This window comes from Choloepus didactylus, chromosome 3, assembly GCF_015220235.1.
Source record: "Choloepus didactylus isolate mChoDid1 chromosome 3, mChoDid1.pri, whole genome shotgun sequence".
NCBI lineage: Eukaryota > Metazoa > Chordata > Mammalia > Pilosa > Megalonychidae > Choloepus > Choloepus didactylus.
The window spans coordinates 110,720,483-110,738,362 of NC_051309.1; positions in this window are offsets into that span (position 1 = coordinate 110,720,483).

The window sequence follows — 17,880 nt, forward strand, 5'->3', positions numbered from 1 at the left end:
TTGAGATGTTTTGAAGTCATACGTAGTTTAGAATGTGACTGTGGGATTGATGGAAATTTTCACTTAATATAAATATCTTCTTTGTAAAGAATCGTGTCTACATTTTCCCACTTTGTCATACAGGAAATGATTTCCAAAGAACATTTTTGTCTGAACCTCTCATATACAGATACATTTTATTAAACTAAGCTGAACAATGCTTAAAAATTGCCTGGATGTTGGTTGCCGTCATCCTGTTTTTGTTCCTTACCACCTGGTAAACCTTATCAAGTGACTTACATTTACATTACTTGTTTCTTCATCTTATAAAGGAGTTAACATGTGCCATGCATCTAAAACATTGCCTGGCACATATTCAAGAAATGTTATTTTTTTTGCTATGTTTTTTGTTGTTTTTAGAGAAAACACATAATGTGAGTTGTCATATTGAAATAGTGAGGATAGAGAAGAGGACCCTTAAGTTATAGAGAAAAACCCAGAGAAGAAATATTTAGAGAAATAAGAAGATACTGCATTTTGATCTTAGCATAATTTTTTTTCTCCTTTAGGATAACCTTAGACTACCTTAAAACTTAGTCCAAAGCACAGATGCAAAATGGCAGAGTAGGAAGTTTTTCACATAGTTCCCTCTATCAGAAAAATAAACGAGCTAGAAATAGAGACTGGAATTGACTAGGTGGTAACCCTGGAACCAGATTGGACATTTGAGAAAAGCTATGAGAGTGCCAGAGGAAGGGAGAGGCTACTGAGAGTTGACCTTTTAAAAGTGGAGGGAGCCAGCAACCAACACCCATTCCACAGCCCTGCAGCCATAGTTGTGGATAAGGTAGTCACAGAAATGCATCCTGGATTCTGGGAGTGGCAGGCTGGGGCAGGGTGGACAGAGGAAACCTTGTCTTCAAAAGTTGGGGTTGAAGGTTGTGGTCAGTCTGAAGAAATCCCCGAGAAACAGCAAAGAAACTAGCATCAGTTTTTACCCTCTGGGCAGCAACTTCTGGTCTCCTACTGGCATCCACTAGGATGTAAAGTGCTAGTATGCCTTCTTTGGTTGGTTTACTTTCTTTTGCACATGAGAGTTTCTTGATCTCTGGGGATCCTTGAGGGCCCTGTGTGGTTACTAGCCTGTTTTGGCCCTCTTGGCAGCAGTGACCTCTCACAACAGCCTCTACTGGAAAGGAAAGAGCAAGTTCACATTTTTTTTTGAGGGGGGTTGGTTTTCTGTCTTTTTCTTTATTGTGATTTTGGTCCAGCAGATCCCTCAAAGACTGGAGCAGATGCTGGCTGCAGTTTGGGTTTCAACATCAGCAGCTTCTGCTTTCCAGCATGAATCTACCGAGAGACATGGAGAGACAATGTGCTTTTTTTTCTTTATATGTTTTGTCTGTTTATTACCTTTTCTCTTTCTTTCTTTCTTTTTTTTTTTTTCCTTTGTTTTAGCAGGCTGAGGAGTAGGGGAACTATATTTCCAGAGTGATCGTAATATAATACTCAGAATGTTCAGTTATCAACAAAAACTTGCAAAACACACAAGGAGACAGGAACAAATGATCCAATCACAAGAAAAAATGAAGTCAACAGAAACTATCCTGGAGGAAGCCCAGTCACTGGAATTACTAATCAAAGATTTTAGATCAACTCTTTACAATAGGGTCAATGAACAAAGGGAAAAAATGGACAAAGAACTGAAAACAATCAAGAAAACAATATATGAACAAAGTGAGAATTTCGGTAATGAGATAGAAATTATAAAGGGGAGCCAAATGGAAATTCTGGTTTTGAAAAGTACAATAACTGAAATGAAAAATCAAATAGAGTGTTTCAATGACAAATTAGAGCATGTAAAAGAAAGGATCAGCAAATATGAAGATAAGACAATACAAAGTGTCCAGTCTGAGGAGCAGAAAGACAAAAGAATGAAAATGAAATTAATAGAGGCTGAAGAATCAGTGGGACAACATCAAATGTACCAAAAGACACATCACAGAAGTGCCAGAAGGAAAAGAGACTAAAACAAGCATAAAAAAATAGTTGAAGACATAATAGTGGAAACTTCCCAAATCTGATGAAAGATAGTTATATACAAATCAAAGAATTTCAAAGAACTCCAAGTGGGGTGAACTCAAAGAGAGCCACACTGAGACACATTATAGTTAAATTGTCAAAACCCAAAGATAGAGAATCTTGAAACAGCTACAGGGAAGTGAGCCATCACATACAAGAGATCCTTAAAAAGATTAACATCAGATTTATCATTATAAACCATGGATGCCAGAAGGCATTAAGATGACATATTTGTCTGAAAGAAAAAAACTGCCAACCAAGAATAATATACCTGACAAAACTTTCCTTCATAACTGAGGAAGAAATTGAGACATTTCTGGATAAACAAAAGCTGAGGAAGTTCATTATTAGTAGACCTGCCTTACAAGAAATGCTAAAGGGAGTCTTTATTGAAAGGAAAGGACAGCAGATATTAACTCAAAGCTGTGTGAGGAAATAAAGGCCTTCAGTATAGGTAACTATAGGGTAAATGCCAGTATTATTGTATTTTTTTATTTGTAATGCCATACTTCTTATAAGTATGATTTTATGGTTTGGAATTCAAATGCATAAACAGTTGTCATAAATATTTGTTACTGGAAGACAATGTGTAAAGATGTAAATTGTTACAAGAACAACATAAAGAGGAAGGACAGAAAGATATATGAACAGGGTATGTGTAGGATATAGAAATAAAGTTGATAAGGTTGATATCAATGCAAACTAAATTGTAATAGATTTAAGATGTTATCTTAGTATCCTGACTGCTAAAACAAATGCTATCCAATGGGTTGTCTTAAACTTCTAGAATTTATTGGCTTATGTCTTTGGGGTTAGGAGAAGCCCAAAATTGAGTCATTAGCAAAGTGATGCTTTCCCCCTGAACACTGTGACCTTCTGGGGCTTGTTGTCAGCAGTCATGGTCCTTGGCTTTTCTGTCACATTGCAAAGCAAAAGGCACTCTTCTCCTTTCTCCTCCAAGTTCTGTTGAGTTTTCACTTCTTCCTGTGGCTTTTTCTCTCCATGTCTGTATTTCATTCTGCTTATAAAAGACTACAATAATCCATAGTAAAGCTCAACTTGATTCATTTGGGCCACACTCTAACTGAAGTAACATCTTCAAGAGGTCCTATGTTCAATACCCACCAGAATGTAGACTGACACCAAGAGCTTGCTCAAACTGGGGTACACAATTCAATCCACCACAGACATTCAATATAGTCCACATGGTGATCACTAAGAAGATATCTAGAAAAATCTACACAAAGGGAAAAGAGAAATTAAAACCTTGCAACTGACATTCCCTTTCTCCAGTGGATAGACAGATGAGTAATAAAATAGACAAAGAGAAACGGCTTAGTACAAAAAATCTTCAAACAAAAAGGAAGTAATGGAGGAAAAGAGGGGCCAAAAAATTATAAGATACAAAAAAGTTAGCAAAGTAGATTATTAGTAATTACCTTAAATATAAATGGATTAAACTATAGAGATGGGCAGAATTGATAAAGAATGTTCTGATTTGCTAATGCTGCCATTAAGCAAAATACCAGAAATGGGTTGGCTTTTACAAGGGGGGTTTATTTGGTTACAAAGTTACAGTCTGAAGGCCATAAAGTGTCCAAGGTAAGACATCAACAATCGAGTACCTTCACTGAAGGATGACCATCGACATCTGGAAAACCTCTGTTAGCTCGGAAGTCACTTAGCTGGCATCTGTTTGCTCCCAGGTTGCATTTCAAAATGGCATTCTCCAAAATGTCTGCATCAGCTTCCAATGGCCATCTTCAAAATGTCTGTCTCAGCTACAGCAGTGAGCTCCTTCTGTCTGAGCTTACATAAGGCTCTAGTAAACTAATCAAGGCCCATGCTGAATGGGTGGGGCCACACCTCCATGGAAATTATTTAACCAGAGTTATTAGGTACAGTTGGGTGGGTCACATCTCCATGGAAACAACCTAATCCAAAGGTTCCAACTTAATCGACACTAATACACCTGCACACATAAGATTACATAAAAGAACATGGAGTTTTGGGGGACATAATACATCCAAACCAGCACATTCCACCCCCTGGACCCCAAAGTGACATGATCTTTCCATATACAATATACATTCATCCCCACACAATATCAAAAAAGCTTAAATCATTTCAGTAACAATAGGTAAGTACAAGACCCCACCAAAATAATTTATAGGCATGGTCTTGTCCTAAAGCAAAATTCCCCTCTGGCTGTAGACCTGTGAAACTTAGTACAAGTTATCTGCTTCCAATATACAAAGGAGGGACAGTCATAGGATAAACATTCCCATTGCCGTAAGGAAAACCTGAGAGGAGAACAGGGTTAAGGGACCAAAACAGTTCCTAAAACCTGCAGGGCAAATTTCATTAGATTGCAAAGTCAGAGAGTCATTTATAGAATGACATTTTATCCTTGGAGCTCAAGAGAGTGGCAGTCCCACACTTTCCAAAAACTTACACAGCAGCCCTTTTCTCTCCAAACACTAGGGTGAGTGTTCCAACATATTCATGCATTGGGGAGACCACCTTCTTCTCAGCCCCACCTTCCCCAGATATTGGGGTGCTACGTGGACTCTCTTCCATCTCTGGGGCAAAGGCTTTCACCTCTCCAAACAGTGGGGTGGCAGCCAGGCTCTCCCCAAACCCCAGGGAATGTGCTCCCCCCTCTCTAGGGTCTGGGTTGGCAGCACTCTTCTTGAGCCTCCAGGCAGAAGGCCCTCCTCTGCCATGTGCATGGGCCACTCAGCTCTTCTTGCCTGAGACTTCTTGACTCCAGCCCTCAACTTTCATGATTCTGTCCTTCAAGAAAATTTTCCTTCGATTTGTTCCTTCTTCATTTCCTCCAGTCCAGACCAGTAATGGTTCCATTTATACAGATTTTGCAAAAATTCTGTAGGCTTACCATGCAATTTACAGGGGTCAAAACCATCAGACAATAGGACTTTCCACAAATCCTTTCTGGATATCTCCATCTCTAATCCCTGCTTGTACTGAAATGGGGGTTAGGTTTCATGTTTGGTTAAATCCTCATGTAGGGCTGTAGCTCCTGGGGTCTCACTTCTTGGAAGCTCAGAATTTTTCAAACTATCAGCTTCTGGTTGCTTTGAACCCAAGAGTTCATTTCTCAGCTTATCCTTTTCTGCTCACATTCTACTATAAGCTGCAGGGAGAAGCCAGGCTAGTTTTGAAATCTCCTCAGCTAAGTATCCCAGCTTGTCACTCTCAAATGCTGCCTTCTATCCAACACCAGGACACAATTTTGCCAAATTCTTTGCCACTTTAAAATAAGGATCACCTTTCTTCCAGTTGGCAATGACACACAACATTTCTGTTCAAGGCCTCATCAGAGCTATCTTTAGAATCCGTATTTCTACAAACAGTCTCTTCCAAGCTGTCTAGGCCTTTTATATCAAGCTCCTTACAATTCTTCCAGAAACTTTCCCATATCCATTTAAAAAGCCATTCTAACATATTTGGTATTTGCAAGCTCAGAAGCATCCCACTCCTGGTACCAAAATCTGTTCCAGTTTGCTAATGCTGCCATTAAGCAAAATACCAGAAATGGGTTAGCTTTTATAATGGGGGTTTATTTGGTTACAAAGTTACAGTCTGAAGGCCATAAAGTGTCCAAGATAAGGCATCAACAATTGGGTACCCTCACTGAAGGATGACCATTGATATCTGGAAAACCTCTGTTAGCTTGGAAGGCACTTAGCTGGCATCTGTTTGCTCCCAGGTTGCATTTCAAAATGGCATTCTCCAAAATGTCTGCATCAGCTTCCAATGGCCATCTTCAAAATGTCTGTCTCAGCTACAGCAGTGAGCTCTTCTGTCTGAGCTTATACAAGGCTCTAGTAAACTAATCAAGGCCCATGCTGAATGGGTGGGGCCACACTTCCATGGAAATTATCTAATCAGAGTTATTAGGTACAGTTGGGTGGGTCACATCTCCATGGAAACAACCTAATCCAAAGGTTCCAACTTAATCAACACTAATACATCTGCCCACACAAGACTGCATAAAAGAAAATGGAGTTTTGGGGGACATAATATATCCAAATTGGCACAAGAAGAATGACACAGATATATGGTGTTTACAAGAGCCAAAGACACAGTAAAAAAAAAAAAAAGCCAAAGACACAGTAGGTTGAAAGTTGGATGTTAAAAATATCCCATGATATTAAACTTCCCCATGTGGGGAATTCCTGATATTCTTGCAAGCATTAGGAACTACCAATTTAATAGGCCAAGCCCTTGATCTTGGTGCTTGCCCTTATGAAATCTATTCCTTCAAAGGAGAAGCTAACCCTACTTACAAGTATTTCTAAGATCCACCACCAGAGAATCTTTTTTTGTGGTTCAGATGTGGCCTCTCTCTCTAAGCCAACACTGCAGGTAAACTCACTGCCCTTCCCCCCTACATAGTACATGACTCCCAGGGGTGTAAATCTCCCTGGCAATGTGGGACATGGCTCCTAGTGAAAAGCCTGGACCCAGCATTGTAGGATTGAGAAAGTCTTCTGGACCAAAAGGAGGAAGAGAAATCAAACAAAATAAAGTTTCAGTGTCTGAGAGATTTCTCATGGAGTTGAGAGGTCATTCTGGAGGTTATTCTTATGCATTACATAGACACCCTTTTTAGTTTTTAGTGTATTAGAATAGCCAGAGGTAATACCTGAAACTGTTGAACTATAATCCAGTAGCCTTGTTTCTTGAAGATCATTGTATAACTATATAGCTTTTATGGTGTGACTTTGTAATTGTTAAAACCTTGCAACTGACACTCCCTTTATCCAGTGTGTGGACAGATGAGTAAGAAAATAGATAAAAAGTAAATAAATAATACAAGAGGATAAGAGGTATGGGATGTTTTGTGTGTGTGTGTTTTTTTAATTTTAATCTTTATTCTTACTTTTATTTTTATTTTCTGGATGAATCAAAATGTTCAAAAATTGATTGTGGTGATGAATGCACAAACTATATGATGATATTATGAGCCATTGATTGTACACCTTGGACGGTTATCTGGTATATGAATTTATCTCGATATAATTGTAAAAAAAATATTCCATGAAAAAATTTACCAAAAGAGAGCTGGGGTGGCTATATTAATAAAAGAAAAAACAGACTTTAAATAAAAAAAAAAACCGTTACAAGAGATGAATAGTAGCATTATATATTGATAAAAGGGTCAATTCAACAAGAAGATATAAAAATTTTAATTATATATACACCTAACAACAGAGTCCCAAAATATATGAGGCAAACACTGACAGAACTGATGGGAGGAATGGACAGTTCTGCAAGAGTTGTTGGAGATATCAAACACTACTTACAAAACATCTAGATAGAGGATCACAAAGGAAATAGAGGACTTGAATTACTGTATGAACCAACTAGATCTAAGGGTCATATCTAAAACACTTCACCCCAAAACAACAGAACACATATTCTTTTCAAGTGCACATGGATCATTCTCCAGGGCAGACCATATATTAGGTCACGAAACAAGTCTCAATAAATTTAAAAGATTGAAATCATAAGAAGCAGCTTCTCTATCTATAATGGAATGTACCTAGAAATCAATAACAGAAGGAAAATTGAAAAATTTACAAAAAATGTGTAAATTAAGGAACACACTCTTAAACAACTGGATTAAGGAAGAAATTACAAGAGAAATTAGAAAATACTTGAAAATACTTGAATGAAAATGAAAACCCAGTATAACAAAATCTATGGAATGCAGCAAAAGTGGTGCTCAGAGGGAAATTTATAGGTGTAAATGTCAATATTAGAAAAGAACAAAGATCTCAAATCAATAACCAAACTTTCTCTCTGAGAAACCAGAAAAAGAAGAGCAAAGTAAACCCTAAGTTAACAGAAAAAAAGAAAATATTAAGATTGAAGCAGAGATAAATGAAATAAAGAATAGAAAAAAAAAATAAAGAGAATCATCAAACAAAAATTTGGTTCTCTGAAAAAATCAGTAAATTTTACAGACTTAACTAGACTGACAAAGAAAAGAATAAATGCACCAATGCTAAAATCAGAAATCAACGTGTTGACATTGCTAACAACCTGAAAGAAATGCACAGGACTATAAAAGAATATTATGAATAATTGTATGTACACAAATTATGCATCTTGATGAAAGGGAAAAATTCCTAGAAACACACAAATTACCCTAACTACTTCAAGAAGAAATTGAAAATCTCAGAAATATATCAAGTAAAGAGATTGGATCAATAACAAAAAACCTTGAAGTAAAGGAAAGTCCAGGACCAGATGGCATCACTGGTGAATAATACCAAACATTTAGTGAATTAACACCAATACTCCTCAAACTGCTCCAAGGAATTCAAAAGGAGAGAATGCTTCCTAATTCATTCTGTGAGACTAGCATTACCCCAATACCAACTCCTGATAAAGACATCACATGGAAAGAAATTTACAGACCAAATTTCCCTTATGAATATAGATGAAAACATCCTTAACAAAATATTAACAAGTCAAACCTAACAGTATATTAAAAAGATTATACATCATGACTAAGTATGATTTATCCCATGAATGAAAGGGTGGTTCAATATATGAAAATCAATCAATACTATACCACATAAACAGAATGAAGGGAAGAAAAACCCACTTGATTACTTCAATCGATGCAGGAAAGGCATATAACAAAACCCATCACCATTTCTTTTTTTTTTTTAAGTTCAGTTTTATTGAAATATATTCACATACCATACAATCATCCATGGTCTACGATCAACTGTCCACAGTATGATCATATAGTTAGGCGTTCATCACCACAATCTATTTCTGAACATTTTCCTTACATCAGAAAGAATTAGAACAAGAATAAAAATAAAAGTGAAAAAAGAACACCCAAACCATCCCCCATCCCACCCTATTTGTCATTTAGTTTTTATCCCCATTTTTCTACTCATCCATCCATACACTAGATAAACGGGGTGTGATCCACAAGGTTTTCACAATCACACTGTCACCCCTTGTAATCTACATTATTATACAATTGTCTTCAGGAGTCCAGACTGCTGGGTTGGAGTTTGGTAGATTCAGGTATTTACTTCTAGCTATTCCAATACATTAAAACTCTAAGAGGTGTTATCTATATAGTGCATAAGAATGTCCACCAGAGTGACCTCTCGACTCCATTTGAAATCTCTCAGCCACTGAAACTATTTCGTCTCATTTTGCATCCCCCTTTTGGTCAAGAAGATACTCTCAGTCCCATGATGCCAGGTCCAGATTCATCCCCAGGAGTAATATCCTGCATTGTCAGGGAGATTTACACCCCTGGGAGTCAGGTCCCATGTAGGGGGGAGGGCAGTGAGTTCACCTGTCAAGGTGGCTCAGTTAGAGAGAGAGAAGGCCACATCTGAGCAACAAAGAGGTACTCAGGGGGAGACTCTTAGGCACAATTATATGCAAGTTTAGCCTCTCCTTTGCAGTGATGAGCTTCATAAGGGCAAGTCCCATGATCAAGGGCTCAGCACATCAAACCTCCAGTCCCAATGTTTGTGACAACATCCACACCAGTCCAGGTGAGGAAGTCCAACACTTCTGCACCTTCCCCCAGCTCCTCAGGGCTGGGGCAGGGGGAAGGCTGTAAATATATTCTTTATTATCTGCCTAAATTACTTTGGGATGTGTCACTATTTCACTCTAGCCTATACTAACCTACCGTATCTCACTTCCTATTCAAAGTTCCATGTAATTGTGGTGTTTGAACAAACTGACTGTAGAGTTGTACTGTTTAGAAAATATATATCCTGTACCAAATAGACATCTCTTCCCTTGGTCTCATATGGAAGTTGAAGTTTTAAAACACAGTCAATTTCGACCTTTATCCTTTGGCCCGGTTTGCCCTAGGCTTAACCAGACCTGCTTCATTCATATCACTAATTGAAGTCTGGGGTCTTTTCAGCATTTTTTTTTAACAGTGGCTGTATGCACTAATACTGACATTCATATCTGCCAAGCTCTAGCTCTGAGTTTCAGGCCATCACCATTTCTTAATAAAATACTCAGACATCTAGAAATAGAAGGGATTTTTTTTTAACATTATAAAATCCATTTAGGAAAAATGCATAACTAACATATCAAATGGTAAAAGATTTAACACTTTCTACCTGAGAGCTAGAACAAGATGGGTTAACTGCTTTCAATACTGCTATTCAATATTGTACTAGAAGTTCTAGACAGAGCACTTAGGGAAGAAGAAGAAAGGAAGAAGTAAAGCTATCTCAATTTCCAGATGGCCTGATCTTATATATAGAAGACCCAAAGATATCCACACACAAAAAAAAATTCCAGAGCTAATAAAAAATTCAGCAAAGTGGCAAAAATCTGTTGTGTTTCTGTACATTAGCAATAACAGTCCAAAGAGGAAATTAAGAAAATTCCTTTTACAATACCATGCCAGTTTGAATGTATTATGTCCCCCAGAATGCCACTATCTTTGATGCAATCTTGTGTGGGCAGACATGTTGGTGTTGATTAGATTGTAATTCTTTAGGTGTTTCCGTGGAAACACCCAACTGTAGTGATAACTCTGATTGGATAATTTCCATGGAGGTGTTCCCCTGGCTCATTCAGCATGGGCCTTGATTAGTTTACTAGAGCACTGTATAAGCTTAGACAGAAGGAGCCAGCTTGCTACAGTCAAGAGGGACACTTCGAAGAATGCTCAGATGCTGAGAAAGGAGCTGCAGCTTACAGAGCAATGTTTTGGAGATGGCCTTTGAAAGCAGACTTTTGCTCCGGAGAAGCTAAGAGAGAACAAATGCCTCAAGAGCAACTAAGGGTGACATTTTCGAGGAATTGCAGCCTAGAGAGGAATGTACTGGGAGAAAGCCATTTTGAAATCAGAACTCTGGAGCAGTTGTCAGCCATGCGCCTTCCCGGCTAACAGGTTTTACAGATGCCATTGGCCATCCTCCAGTGAAGGTACCCAATTGTTGATGACTTACCTTGGACAATTTATGGCCTTAAGACTGTAAGCTTGTAATCAAATAAACCATCTTTATAAAAGCCAATCCATTTCTGGTGTTTTGTGAAAAGGCAGCATTAGCAAACCAGAACAAATACCATATGTTCTAGTTTACTACTGCTGCAATGGGGAAAGAATAGTCTCTTTAACAAGTGGTGTTCGGAAAACTAGATATCCACATGCAAAAGAATGAAGTTGGACTCCTACCTCACACTATAAACAAAAATTAACTCAAAATGAACCAATGACCTAAATATAAGAGCTAAAACAATAAAACTCTTAGAAATCAACATAGTGGCAAAATTTCATGACCAGGGATTCAACAGTGAATTCTTAGACATGACACCAGAATCACAAGCAAAAAAAGAGAAACAATATATAAATTCAACAACATATAAATTCAACTTCACTAAAATTAGAAACTTTGTGCACCAAAGAACATTATCAACAAATAAAAGACAACTTACAGAATGGGGGAACATAGTTGCAAATCATATATTGGATAAGGGCTGAATATATAGAATAGAAGAACTTTTGCAACACAAAAACAAAAAGAGAAACAACCCAATTAAAAAGTGAGTAAAGGACTTTTAATAGACATTTCTACAAAGAGGGTATACAAGTGACCAATAGGCACATGAAAAGATGCTCCATAACATTAGTCATTAGGGAAATGCAAATGAAAACTACAATGAGATACCATTTCACACTCACAAATGATGACTAATGTTAAACAAAACAAACAAACAAACAAAACAGAAAATAAGTGTAAGAGATGATATGGAGAAATTGGAACTCTTGCATTGTTGGTGTGAGAGTAAAATGGTATAGCCACTGTGTAAAACAATATGGAAGTTCCTTAAAAAGTTAAATATAGAATTACCATATGACCAGGCAATTCCACTCCTAGGTTTATTCCCAAATAATGTGAAATCAGGGTCTTAGAGAGATATCTGTACACCAATTTGCATAGCACCATTATTCACAATAGCCAAAAGGTGGAAATAACCCAACTGCCCATCAGAAAAATGTATGGGTAAACAAAATGCAGTACATACATGTAACAGAATATTATTCAGAGATAAGAAGGAATGGATACATGCTGCAACATGGGTGAACCTTGGAAACATGCTGAGAGAAGTAAGCAAGACACATATGGACAAATACTGAATGATGCCCTAGATAGGAGATATGTAGAAACAGCAAATTTGCAGTCAGAAACTAAATTAGATTACCAGGGGATGGGCGAAGGGAAGAGGGGGTGTTTTTGCTTGGGGGATATAGAGTGTTTGTAAGTAAAAATTAATGAATAAAATAAAAACAAAAAACACCTGAAATTATCTAGATAAAACAGTTACAAGATGGCAATTTGCCTTCCCCAAAATATCTAGGGATAGGCCTGCACTGGGGAGTCATTGAGAAACCGAAAAGTAATTTTTCACGTTGGTAAAATAATTACTTGCTTATATTCATTGTTTTAATGAAATTTTAATATTTATCTACCTTAGGAGGATGCTGACAGAGTACATTAGACTTATTTCTTCCTGGACACACATTAAAACTATAAGTTTTTATAAGTTTGTGTTGCAAGAAAATCATTCTGTTCTGCTGAGAACAGGCAAAAAGATTTTTCTGCATCTCCTCACAATGAGTTTGAGGTTTTCATGAATTTTGAAAATTTATGAATAAAGAAAGGGATGTAATCCCAGCAGTGAGTAGGAAGTTTATGATGAAGGATGACATATGGATGGATGTCAGCAAATATCAAGCACATTCAGGCTGAGATAAGGGAAGAAATTGTGTAGGAGGAGCCGCCTCAGCTGTCTTTGGGTGACAGAGATGATGGACCATAATAAGTATCACCAAAGTTCTGAATTCTGCCATATATTTTCATAAATTAAATATGATAAAAAGTCTGGTCTACCATGAATAAAAAAAAAAAAAACAGCAGCAAAAATAACAATTAACAATAATATCAGCTTCCATTCATTGCCCTCTCCTGCAGGCCCTAGCATTCTCATTGAATGCCACAGCAAAACTGTAAGAAAGATGTTATTATCCTTGTTTTACATATATGGAAACAGAGGCTCATGGAAGTTAAGAAAACTGGCCAAGGTCATGTAGGAAGGAAATGATCAATCTAGGATTCAACCTCAGATCTGTCTACTCCCAAAGCTGAATTTTTAACTCCTCTATAATGCCATATATAACTGGTTTATATTTCCCACTTATTCATAAAACAATTTTATAGTGCTTTTTATAGTTAGTTGGATTGTCTATCAGAAATGAGAAGAATGGATCTAAAACTTGTGAACTATAGTGGCTTTAATTGCTCCTTGCTGATTATCCTCTTGGAAAATGTTCCAAGACAATCCACCAAGAAAGTCAAGTGGCAGCACAAAATATACTCTAATACTACAGAATATTGGTTGCATATACTTACAAAGCATTTTTCTTTTATGATAAGCAAGTCATAATTCTTTTTTAGATGGTAGAAATTATAAACATATTTGAAAAGAAATCACTTATATGTTTTCTGAATATACTTAATTTTTGATAATTCTTACACAATCCCGGGATCATTAATTAGAAGATAAAGCTGAAGTGACACAAATAGATTAAATTAATTAATTATATTTTCTTTCTTTCCAATTTCCCTCCCAGCCCCAAATACATCCACTTTTATATTTTTGTTTTTGGCCATCACTACTGAGACATTTGACTGTAACTTTCCTTGACATAGAGAGAGTTGTCTTCCTTTGCTAGGGCTGCTATAACAAAGTATGACAAATCGGATGGCTTAAAACAACAGACATTTATTGTCTCACAGTTCTGGAGGCTTGAAGTCTAAAGTCAAGATGTTGACTGGGCCATGCTTCCTCTGAATTCTAAGGTTCTGGTTGTGGCTTGGCGGGAAGCCATGGTGTTCCTTGGTTCACAGCATAATTCAGTCACTGCCTCATCACGTGGCAGTGCTCTTGCTGCTTGTGTCCATTTCTCCCCTTCTAAAAGACACCAGTCATATTGGATTACAGTTCATACTAATTCAGTTTGGTCTCATCTAAATGAATAACTTCTTCAAAAATCTTATTTCTAAATACGTGGGTCTTGGGGTTAGGACTTGAATACACCTTCTTTTGGCAGGACACAATTAATCGATAACAAGGAACAAACTCATAGTGGCAATATCTTCAGTTTAGAGTATTAAATATGTTGAGTACATATAAGCATATACATGGTGAATGAATCATCACAACTATTTACTGTGTCTTTATTATTGGCCTCAGAAATCATTCTTAGCTGTAAGAACAATTCAGATGCAGAAAGAACCAAGTGAATTAAATGCACAGTTCACTCATTTAACTCACAAAGTCTTATTGACAAAGATTATAAACATTGATTCATCCTCAACTGAAATTTTAAGCCTGAGAACACCTTTACTAGTAAGAACACATCTTAACAATATTCATATATTTGGCCTATGTCAGGTTTTCTGCTAAAATTTCAGAAGAAATATTCCTTTAGGACAGTTTTCTCTGAAAAATGTTTTGAAAAATTATCTAAAATGAACTTTTTCAAGTGAATACATTTATTTTGATTTTGAATCATTTAATGAAATTGCCTCAGAGTGCAAGCAAAATAAAAACTGAAATAAATTTGAACAGCAATATGTAAAGTTGTCTTTAAAATATCAGTCTTTAAAGTTACTTGGTTAAATTATGTGCTTACTGATCTCGGAGGCCAACAAACTTTGTTAGGTGAAAAGAGACGGGGAATTTTATAGATAATACAGCCCACACTATATTACATACTAATCCACAATCATAGAGAAACTTAGTTACTTGCACAAGGGAGGCTTGAACATAACTAGTTGCAAAAAGTGACACGTTTTAATGACTGTTTTGCCCCCAAATGCTAGGCAAATCATATGCATTTTAATGATACTAATCAATGAATGTAAACATGGATGTGCATCAGTAGCTCTCTGCTGGTTGCAATTTTGCCCCAAGAAGACATATTTGATCCTTAGGATTTGGGGAGTGCTACAGGCATCTAGTGGGTAGACGCCAAGGATACTGTTAAATATCCTACAATGCACAGGACAATACCCCACAAAAAGGAATTATCCAGTTCTAGTTCAAAACATTAGTAATGCCACCATTGAGAAACTATGATGTAAAGATATCTGTAACTAATGTGGTAGAATATTAAAAGCATAAAGAGGCAGGGAGTCTAGAGTTTAACTTTCAAATATAATATACTTTTGGAGTACTGCAGTGCAAAAAGAAATTTAAGAATAAGGGGAAAAAGCAGATAGGCATTGAAAATATAGACATCATAATCCAAAATTAAATACAGTGAAAAATTAAAGTGTGCCTATCTATTTGAATAACAATTATCAAGTTACAGGAAAACCAGAAGAAAACAGGAAAGCATTAATAATGTATAAATATTTCAACTTTAAAGTGAGATGCAATTCAATGGGATAAAGAAGTTCTTCTCAACAAATGGTGCTTGAAAACCTGGATATTGATATGGGCAAAAATTAACAGAAATCCTTGCTTCCCACCATACATAAAAATTAACCTGAATTATTAACCATACATAAAAATAGACCCCTGAAATAGATCAGAGATCTAAATGTTAAACCAAAAACTATGAAAATTCTGGAGGAAAATCTTTGTAACATGTAACCTTGGAGTAGGCAATGGTTTCTTAGAACAAAGAAAGCAAGAAATAAAAAAAGTAAAAATAAGTGGCTAAATTGAAATTCTTTAAAAGGAAAATTTTTGCTCTTCTAATGAACTTTAAGAAAACAACAGACAAGCCACAAACTGGGAGAAAATACTCACAAAATTTAAATCAGACCACTTATATCCAAGAATATATGAAGAAGTCCTACACTTAATTATGAGGATCAACAACCTAATAAAAATCCTTGCAAAAGGTTTGAAGAGACATGTTATCAAAGTAGATATATAAATAGCCAATAAGCACATGAAGAGAGAGATGCTCATCATAAGTCATTTGGAAAATGAAATTTAAAACCAAAGTGAACGACCATTAGAGTGGTTAAACCCATTATAATGGCTAAAATTAAAAATACTGACAATACCAAATATTAGTAAGGATATGGAATACCTGGAAGCCCCACACTTTGCAAATGGGAATGTCAAATGATACAACCACTTTGGTAAACTGTTTGGCATTTTCTTAAAAAGCTGAACTCATATCCACTATACAACCCAAGAGAAATGAAAGCATAAATCTCTATAAAGATAAGTACGTGAACACTCATAGCAGCTTTAATTGTAATAACCCTAAATGGACAACTCAAATGTCTCTTGACAAGTGAATGGATAAACAAAATGTAGAACATCTAACCAATTAAAAAAAAATACTATTGATGGATGCAATAAAAATGGTATAGCTAAAATGATTATAATGAGTAAAAGAAGCAGGTCAAAAATACATACTCTGTGATTCCATTGATATAAAATTCCAGAAAATTAAAACTAACCATATTGCCTGGAAGCAGATCAGATGATGGAAGAGATGGGTGGCATGAGGAAACTTCTGGGGTGACGAAAATGTATGAAATATTTGAAATGTTGATTGTGGTGACAATTACATGGTATATACATAAATGGCTATCTACAATAAATTGTATGCTTTAAATCTGTGTAGGATATTATATGTAAATTATATCTTGATAAACTTGTAAAATTAACAAATATATTCCATAGGACAACCCTTTACCAATGTGGGTGAAGAGGTGGCATATAAATGCTTCCCAATACTAGCCCTGGGGCAGAAAATTCTGAGGCACATTCTACATAAGGAGGGTTTGGAGGCCTACTGGGTGATAACATTGACCTTCTTGATAAGGTACCCTATGTTGATTTTCCTTCTTTCCATGCAGAAGGTGTTTTTGAGTGATGCCTTCAAGGAAGAAAGATCTGTCTTCTGTTGATTTCTGAATGTGTTCAATTGAATTATTCATTTGAAACTTCTCCGACTTAAAGTTATTCCTCAATGTGCGTGTGTGTGTCTGTGTGTGTGTGTGTAAGCACAGCATGAAGTTAAGAGAAATACTTCCAGCCTATGTGAGTGAAAGGACTCACTTGAATGCCTGTGTTTAATAAGAATTTGCAAACTTGCAACCTACTTTAGTGTAAAGTGGAACCAAGATGTGTTTTGTGCATTTCACTGAAGGATATTACTTTGTACGTTTATTTCCCCAAGGCCAAAACAAATAATGGGTACTATGTATCTTTTCATACAAATAAGAAAATGTTCCTCAGCAAAGCTTTGGTTTGGTTTGTTATTGAGACATGGTTTTAAAGTGGTAAAGGAACTTGGTCATCCATATAGTTTGGAACTAAGCCTTAAGTCAGGAAAATATTGCCAGGGATGGGTGAGCTGGAGTGGTTCCTATCAGTTCCTGAGAGCTGAAGGTTTACATCTCTTCCCAACTTGGTGTTCAGTGGCATCACGCAGGTGGCTTGAAATTGGCCACAGAAATTAATAAATGCTACAAATCAGGGCTACCCTACTCTGTCCTCCCAGCCAATTTAATAGCACACCACTGAGTATAATCAGCTAGAAGGTAAATGCTACACTGTGGTAACTCATTTCTTCCAAACTGGCTGAGCTACCTATATAGAGGAAGTAAACAAATTTAGAGGTGAAAAGGAAGGGAGACATCTTTTAAAATGTTGTCACACTGTAGATTAGAGAATGGGTGGCCAGAGAAGTTAGATGATTTACTTAGTGTTGCATAATTAGTGGTGGAGCTTTGGCTA